Source organism: Coptis chinensis, chromosome 5 (assembly GCF_015680905.1).
Source record: "Coptis chinensis isolate HL-2020 chromosome 5, ASM1568090v1, whole genome shotgun sequence".
In the NCBI taxonomy this organism is placed as follows: domain Eukaryota; kingdom Viridiplantae; phylum Streptophyta; class Magnoliopsida; order Ranunculales; family Ranunculaceae; genus Coptis; species Coptis chinensis.
Window position 1 is genome coordinate 84,985,427 of NC_141460.1, and position 8,637 is coordinate 84,994,063.

Genomic DNA, 8,637 nt, shown 5'->3' on the forward strand with positions numbered 1-8,637 from the left:
TTTCTCTCTTCAATTTTTCAGAACCCTAAATTGAAACCCCCTAATGAAACACCATACTCAAACCCTAAATTGAAAATGAAATTGTATTCCCGATTTGCATCTGCAGTGGAAGGTACAATTTAAGTTTTGATTTTAATTTGACATGATTGTATTCGTATTTGTGCAATTATATTTCGGAACCCTTATATTTTCACCATTTTCTCATATTTTTTTTTTCGTGAACAAATGTGTAGTGTTAACGAAAGTAAAAGAAGTTAGGGGAAACAATGTTTAGTGTTTTTGATAGGTGAAACGGTTGGGTAATTAGGAAGAAATATGTTATTTTGTCTAGGATGAAAAAGATGTGTATAAATATAAGCCTAAAAAAGACGAAGATAGTTCACATCGAGGTTATATGAAGGTTATCAGTCGATGTTGTCCGAAAATACCCTAGAATAAGCTGTATTCGACATTTGATAAAGATGGAAGGGTTTGTTTTAGGAAATCACCTTTTGGTTTTCTTCAAGTATTTCCTTACATTTTAGGTTAAGTTTGGGTAAAAGGTTGTTCCATAGATATAGATAAATATTTGTCACAATGATACATCACATAAAAAAAGGTTTAACATCGTGACAAATATAATAGGGTTCTGAATATAATAAGGGAAAAATCTTAAATAGTATAATGTCAAGACATATCAGTAAATCATATTGATGTCTTGACATTTCTCTATTATTGTTTACGATATTCCCTAGATGTTTTTGTCACGACGCTTAATCTTTTTTCGGATATTTTTTTGTCATGTAGTAATATGAAAATATTTGAAAAGAAGGTTATGATAGAGTTGGTTATCCTAGTGGCTGTTTGGTTATAATGATTTATCTTCTCAATTTGAGATGATAGATCATTATAACAGTACATCCACCGGAGGTAGGTAACTCTATCATGTCCAACTTTTCAATTATTTCTTTACGTTTTAGGTTAAGTTTGGGTGCAAGTTAAGGTTGTTCCATAGATCAATATAGATAAATATTTGCCATACATCACATAAGACAATGCTGCTTTAGTTATTTTCATTGTCGAATTTGGTAATTACATTTGATCATGAGAATATCCTATTGTAGTTATTGGTAGTGGTGGAGAACGTATTTTGATTGGGGAAACAATGCTTATTGTTTCAGATTGGTGAAATTGTTGCCTAATTAGGAAGAAAAATGTTATTATGTTTTATGTTATTTTGTCTAGGATGAAGAAAGATGTGTATAAATATAAACCTAAAAAAATTGAAGACGGTTGACCTCGAGGTGATATCAAGGTTACCAGTCGATGTTGTTTGAAAATGCTCAAGGATAAGTTAATTTCGACATTTGATAAAGATGAAAGGGTTGATTTCAGGAAATCATCACCTTTTGGTTTTCTTCTAAATATTAATACAGTAGATCTGATTGATAGTAAAAGGTATACTATGCTTACCCACTGCAATCTGATTGTGGAAGTGTTGCAAAAGAGGATTTTACCACTAACTTACAAAATAAAAGAGGTATACTTAACTTTCAAGGAGTTGGACGTGGTCCTTCTTACTGGACTATCTACAAATCGACCTCCTGACTGGTATTTCAGGGTGGATTCAACGGTGCCTACCGCCTTCCGGTTAAGGTATTTCAGGACAACCAAACTTCGGCAGAATTATTGTGACAATATTTTGCTAACGAAGATTTCGATGGCGAGGACGTTAGCCAAGCAACAGTCAGTACGGAGGAATAAGACGACTAGGAATGGCATATACCGCTGAAACATTATGCGTGGTGGGGCTTTTTGATGCCAAAGTCTACGAACGGAGTTAGTGTAATTCATGTCGACATTGCACAAGTTTTAGAACAGTTTGATGCATTTCCATGGGGCTATCTTACTTTCGAAGACATTAAAGCTGGTGTGGAGCTTCTAAACACCGAAAATGGAGAAGCAATTTAATAATTTTTAGGAGAAGCGGTTTACACACACCCCTAGACAGTGTGCACTTGCTTTCACCTTGTGGATATTCCTTCACATTCCCTCTTTGGATGCATACCGATTGGATATGAATGTTTTCCGTGGTTTTGAAGTCCGGGTTAAAGTTGCAAGAAAAACCATACGGTCTGCGATAAGTGGGACCCCAGGTTTGAAGAACATGAGAAAAGTTCATGTGGCGAATGACTTACAAGTACCACGGAAGATGCAAGCAATGAGAATCTACAGAGATGCAGTTCAGGTTAAGTTGTAAATTAGTTCTGTTAGTACGGATCCCTTGTTTGTTTCTATTAAAACTGTTTTTGATTGGGTTGTTTGTTCTGAGAAGAAGGCTGCTGATAATAATCGTTCCTCGGACATTTTATCATCAAGCAAAGCAAACAGAGGTAATCTTTTATCTTCCTCTGTTTCTTTGGTCCATCAGTCTAATAAGTATCAGTAATGTATGTTATAATGACAGGTGATTGATAAGAGCCCAAAACTGTAATTTTAACCCTGTAACAGTCATACTATTAGACCAATTATGTGAGTAATAATTAAGAGTTAACATTCGTGTTTTTATGCATTTCGGGCTTCAAAGTCCATTATGTGCAGAAATGTGCCACTTTAGCGAGATAAAGGAGCAAAGGTCGGTTACTAAGGAGTTCCGTGATTAAAGGCCAAGATTCAAGAAGACAAAACCTTTCTAAAGCCCGGTCAAAAGCTGAAAAGTCGACGCGGGCAGAAACAGTACACAAGTCAGCAGAACTTCCGAAGGCTGTATCTTTGGACTCAGACCTCGGAATGGGGCCTACCTTATGTCAAAACGACCGGCTCGGAAAGAGCTTTCCAATAGTCTAAGACTTGATCCAATCAGAGGAACAGAAGTGGACGAAAAGTCTGTTGAAGCCAACTACAGCTGAAGAGGCCTTTCTGGACTGAAAGAATTGGGTTTTGGGCCTGATTCTCTGGCCCAAAACATGGCTCCAAGCCCATGCACGATTTTTGGATCTGAAAGTATAAAAACCAAAGCTTAACTCTTTGTTAATGGTAGCTAGTTAGACCTAAAACTATAGATAATTATAGATCTAGTTTTCATGTAATAAAATTAAGTTTAGTTTAAATTCAATTATTGTTTTAGATTAAACTCTTAGAATCATTATTCTTCATTAGTTTGATAAATAAAATAGCTAGTTTGTCAATTTCGATTCTTGTCATTTACAATTGTTTATAGCTAATTTCCCTTATTACGTAGATAGCTAGACTTAGATTAGTTAAATTATTAATTTAGTATTTGAATCATTATTTTATTATTCATTAGATTAATAAAATAGTGTTCTCCATAAGTTAGTTTCATTTCCATTAATTGTTAGTTTCAATTCGTAGATTCAAGTAATTGCCATTATTAGTTTAATTCAATTATTGCATTAGTAGTTTTGAATTGGATTTAAACAAGCAAAGTTTCAATCTTTATATCATGTCTTGTTTGAATTCCATTGGGAATGATAGCGTGATGATTCTCGGCTAAACCTCCATTTAGGGGGTTGAGAAGCCTTGATGAAAGCTTGATTCTGATTATCGTAGAGTCGTCATAATTTCCTTTCCACTCTAGAAACGATTAGTTCACCATGAGAATGGGTTTAATCGTTCACATACTAGTTATGAATTGGTAGAAATGCCATGTGTAATTACGGATTAGGAGTAACCATATTGTTCTGCGAAGCAGTTCAATTCGGATTACGACGATTCGTCGTTAGTAGGATTAAGTCAAGTTAAGGTGGAATCAATCCCCCTCTAACTCCTCATCATAGAATCAACGTAGCATCCCCATAGTAGTTCTAATAGTAGACTAGTTGCATCTTGTGGGTAGTTGCATCGTAGTCTAGTTGCCATTCGTAAATCTCTCATTAGACTTTAGTTAAGAGTACTTATACGTAGAGAACACTGCATGCGGAAGGACTAGGAGTGGAACGAATCACTCTACTCCACTATATCTCCTAGGATTGAGAGTAGAATCTTTGATAAAATATAGGCACGTAAATAGTTTTAGTTTACTTACGTTTTGAGTTTCATCGTTCATTTCGTAGGTAAACTATTCATTTTTATGTTTTATCAAATGGCATCACGCCATCTTAGTTTCACTTTTCGCATTGTTTTAAGTAGTATAAGTACTTTTCTTAAAGTCCCATTAAACCCACCCACCCTTATTTGATTCATCTTGTGGTTGTCCGTTTCAGCATTGAAAAGTTCAGCGAAAAACACGGAGCTGACGACCGCTTCAAAAAGCACCTGCGCCCATAAGCTGGAACCTTGGCTGACCAGCCCCCATCTCGAAATAACCAAAAACACTGTAACTTGGAGTTACATGGAGCGACGACAGCGCCTAAGCGAAGCCATTTTACCGCGCTTGAGTGACTGACTTTTGCGAATTTCCACGGGTTTGATTCGAACCCGATTTTTCTAGTTTTTCGTTGTTCTAACTAGTTATATACACCGAACACGTAAATAAGGCGCTATTCATAAAGCGAAGCAAGGGCCTTGTCAGGTATTCCTTTTTTTTCACCTCGCGTCTCTCGTTAGAGGTTTATACTAGTATATCGAAATTGTTTGGAGTGTTGATGTGTTTAGCTAAATTTGGTCTTAGCCTTGTATGAGATTAAGGTGCAGTCGAACAAAAACACAACAACGTCAACAAACGATTCTATCTAGTATACCACCCACTACACCTCTAGCTACTATTTCACACACACCACCGACACAATGCCCGGCGAAGGAGAGACTCCTCTCGGACTTTTACAAAGCCTTGGCGATAGCCCTAAATCTTGCATCGTTCTAGCGGACCCAATTGGGGATTTCGAATCCCCAAATATTTTAATTTGTTACCCGTTTTTCACGGTTTAGACCATGAAAAATCCTATCGGCTATCGTAGGGATTGAACAAGTCCTAACAACATTCCACCATCCTACGGTTGGCGGAACAAATTAAACTCGGGGTATTCCCCCTTTCACCTTAGCCGATAAAGCAAATACGTCTTGGTTAAGCGCCCAAACGCCTAATTACGTGGACTCGTGGGCTAAACTTGTTCACCTTGTTTATGGAACATTTTACCCACCCCTAAAACGGATGAGATGCTTTCCAAGATTCATTTCTTTTCGACAAAATCCTCATGAATCATTTTCGAGGCTTGGAATCGTTTCACCGATCTCCTTATAGAGTGTCCACATCATAACTTAGCGAAAGACACGTTAGTTCGTGCCTTTTCAAAGGACTTCAACATCGCCATAAAGAAGTCCTCGACATAATGAATGGGGTGGTTTCTTAAGCAAAGGAGCCTCGGAGGCTTATAAATTTTTAGAGGATCAAACTAAAGCGAAATAACAACCGGGGTAGTGACGATATCCACCGCTCGCTAGTTCATCAAATACAGTTAAGGCCGCGGTATGTTTGAAATTAAATCGATCCCGAGCTTAAAACTCTAATCGAATCACTCACTAAAAGGTAGAGGCCATTTCTGTTCAACAAAAGCCTATCCCGTCATGAGCGTAAATTCAAATCCATGTAGTTTCGTTTGGAGCCACGAGCATCCCGACTCCCACTGTCCTATAGCCTATGAACAGGCTTGTTCTATTAATAGTGAACCTAACGCCCCTTGGAGACAAAATCCCAACTTCGGTTGGAGAAATAACCAACACGTCACACCTCTATAGGACAATAATCAATATGTTAGGCCAACGCACAGTTTTAACCAAGTTCCACCACGATAAGGACAGGGTCAGGGTAATTTTAATAATTACAACAACCAAGTGCAACCTCGACAAGGTCAAGCACAAGGTCAAGGTAGTTATAATAATTATAATGCTAATAGAGGTATCGTTTCGGTAAATAATAATTATCAAAATCCACCCATAAATAATTCACGTGAAATAGTTCCAGTCACACCACCTGTGACTACTACACCCACACAACCGGATCGTCTTGACACCTTCATATAAGTGAGCCAAAAACTTTTCCAAACCATGGCTCAATCTAACCAATAGCTTCTGCAATCCGTTAATAATTTAACCCAACAGTTGGCCCAAGATAAAGCCCAACCCAAAGGTGTGTTTCCAGGTCACGCAATACCTACTCCTAAAATAACAAACACAACCTTTGAGGTAACCGATAATACTAGTAATGAATATGAAAATGTAGGTGAGCTAAAGGCCATCACCACTCTCCGCTACGGCAGAGTGGTTGATAACAAAGTAACTATGCCTATAGTTACCCCACCAATAGCCCCCTACACCGCTATTTTACTAGATACGAAATAGAAACTGAAGAGCCTACCATCGTAGTAGAGGTACCGATTACAACCACAACCTAAGAAACGTAAAGCCGGTTAAACTTCCAGGTGATACTATTGCTAAATATAGACAGAAACCACCGTTTCCACAAAAATTAGCCGTGTTAACTAGGGATACTAATTATGAGGAGATTAGAGATGTTTTCAAGAATCTAACTATAAACCTTCCTTTCCTCGAAGCTATTAAAAAGGTACCACACCATGCTAAGTTTCTTAAGGAGTTGTGTACTACTAGGCGTAAGACCAATATACCAAAAGACGCCTTTTTAACATAACAATTCCCAACTCTATCTGAACATAATGGAATTGTTAAGTACAAGGACCCTAGTCGTCCTACTATACAATGCACCTTAGGAGATTCTTATACAACGACCGCGTTATTAGACCTGGGGGCTAGTGTTAACTTACTCCCGTTTTATTTATATAAACAAATAGGTCTAGACGAGATGCAACCCACTAAAATGACGTTGCAATTAGGCGTCGGTCTCTATTAAGTATCCTAAGGGTGTGGTCGAAAAATCTTTGGTAAAAAGTTCGGGATTTTTACTATCCGGCTAATTTTGTCATCCTCGATACAGAAGTCGCTAACGACTCTGTCCCGATCATCTTAGGGCGTCATTTCCTGGCAACTGCCAATGCTCTCATTAATTGCCGCGATGGTTCAATGTCCATGTCTTTTGGCCATCTTGCATGATCGAGAGCTTTGCTCGAGATTATTTCAACAACACGTTCCCTGATAATCATATGCCCAAATTTCTTTCCTTTGGAAGTTCAGACTCCAACATTTTCATCCCTACACTAGTCGATACACATATTACGGATGAGGATGAGATATATGACTTTCTCAAAGATATAGAGGACTATCATAGTAACGTGGATATGACCAATCTAGATGAGGAATTTGATGAGTTTCTTAGAGCGGTGATGATTCACCCTATCAAGAACTACTTTGCACAACACCCACCTCGACTCCCCTCCTTCCACCCTTTCAAAGGAATCTCGAGTTTGCACTCGATCCTTTTGTTTCTTCTCAGACTTCATAATTTTTAAATCCACCTAGTAAACAAATACTTCAGGAGAAGAACAAAGCATTTGACACCTTCATTTTCAGACTTGAAACAGTCCCTACACACACCATGAATGAGTTTTGTGCTAAACCCACATCCTCATTGTTTACATGCTTTCCTTCTACAACTTATCCATATCCACCATATTATCCACAACCATTCACTTTTCCACACTTATTCACTAGAACACCCTCTCGTTCAAAAATGAAAAAGAAGGTGCATGCTAGGTTACGTTATAGGGTTATCCGACTTCGCTTTCATTTCACTAGATTGCGTCATAGGAAATCTTGGTGCTTGATTGTTTTTGGATATGTTTTCTGTGATATTTATTTATGGAATGATCCACAACTATTTCAGTTGTTGATATATGATAAACTGCATGTTCATACATATGTTTAGATAAAGTCTCGAGTATCTGACTATAAACGACTCAACTTTTGTGATTGGTGCATTTTCTTTCATTTCCATATATTGGTGAGTGCACCATTAAGGTAATCGGGCCCTCCCTATGGAGTGTGTGGCTGTAAGTACCGGATCTTAAGTCCACGTTTAACATAATTCACGTTTTCCACTCTTGCATATTTTCTCGGATTTTTGAGTCATGTTTCTCTATGGGGTGACTTATGTCTTTCTTGCTTATTGTTTTTCATTATAAAAATATATAAATATATATATATATATATATATATATATATATATATATATATATATATATATATATATATATATATATATATATATAGAATAAACATAGTAATCTAAGAAGTCTCGGGAATCTGACTTTAAAAGACCCACTTAAAAAACAAATTTTCTAAACTTTGTTGTAAAAAATTTGTTTGGGGGTGGGGTGTTCGTGTTTCCGTCCTAGAATGTTTTATGTCCCATTAGAGTTGCTTAGGCCGTTTAATTGTATTTCGATCCGGGTTGACATAATCTATGAATTTAGAGTTCATTCGTTCGCATAACGTACGTCATGCACACACTTCGAGGCATTTTCCACTATCTTATATGTCATCCACGGTCGGAATAGAGTGTTTTATAGATCATTGGATTGGAAATTCTCTCCTGATCATTTCCATATCTCATTCGCAAAAATCGGACCGGTAACGAAGCGGCAATTTTAGTTTAAAGTTTAGCAAAAAATCGAAAAATTCAAAAATTTTGAATTGGGCTTGGGCCCAACCCGCGCGCACCGACAGCGCACCCGCACCCTTGCTCCACACCAACAGTCGTCCTTCATCTTCTCAAACCGCCATTATCAA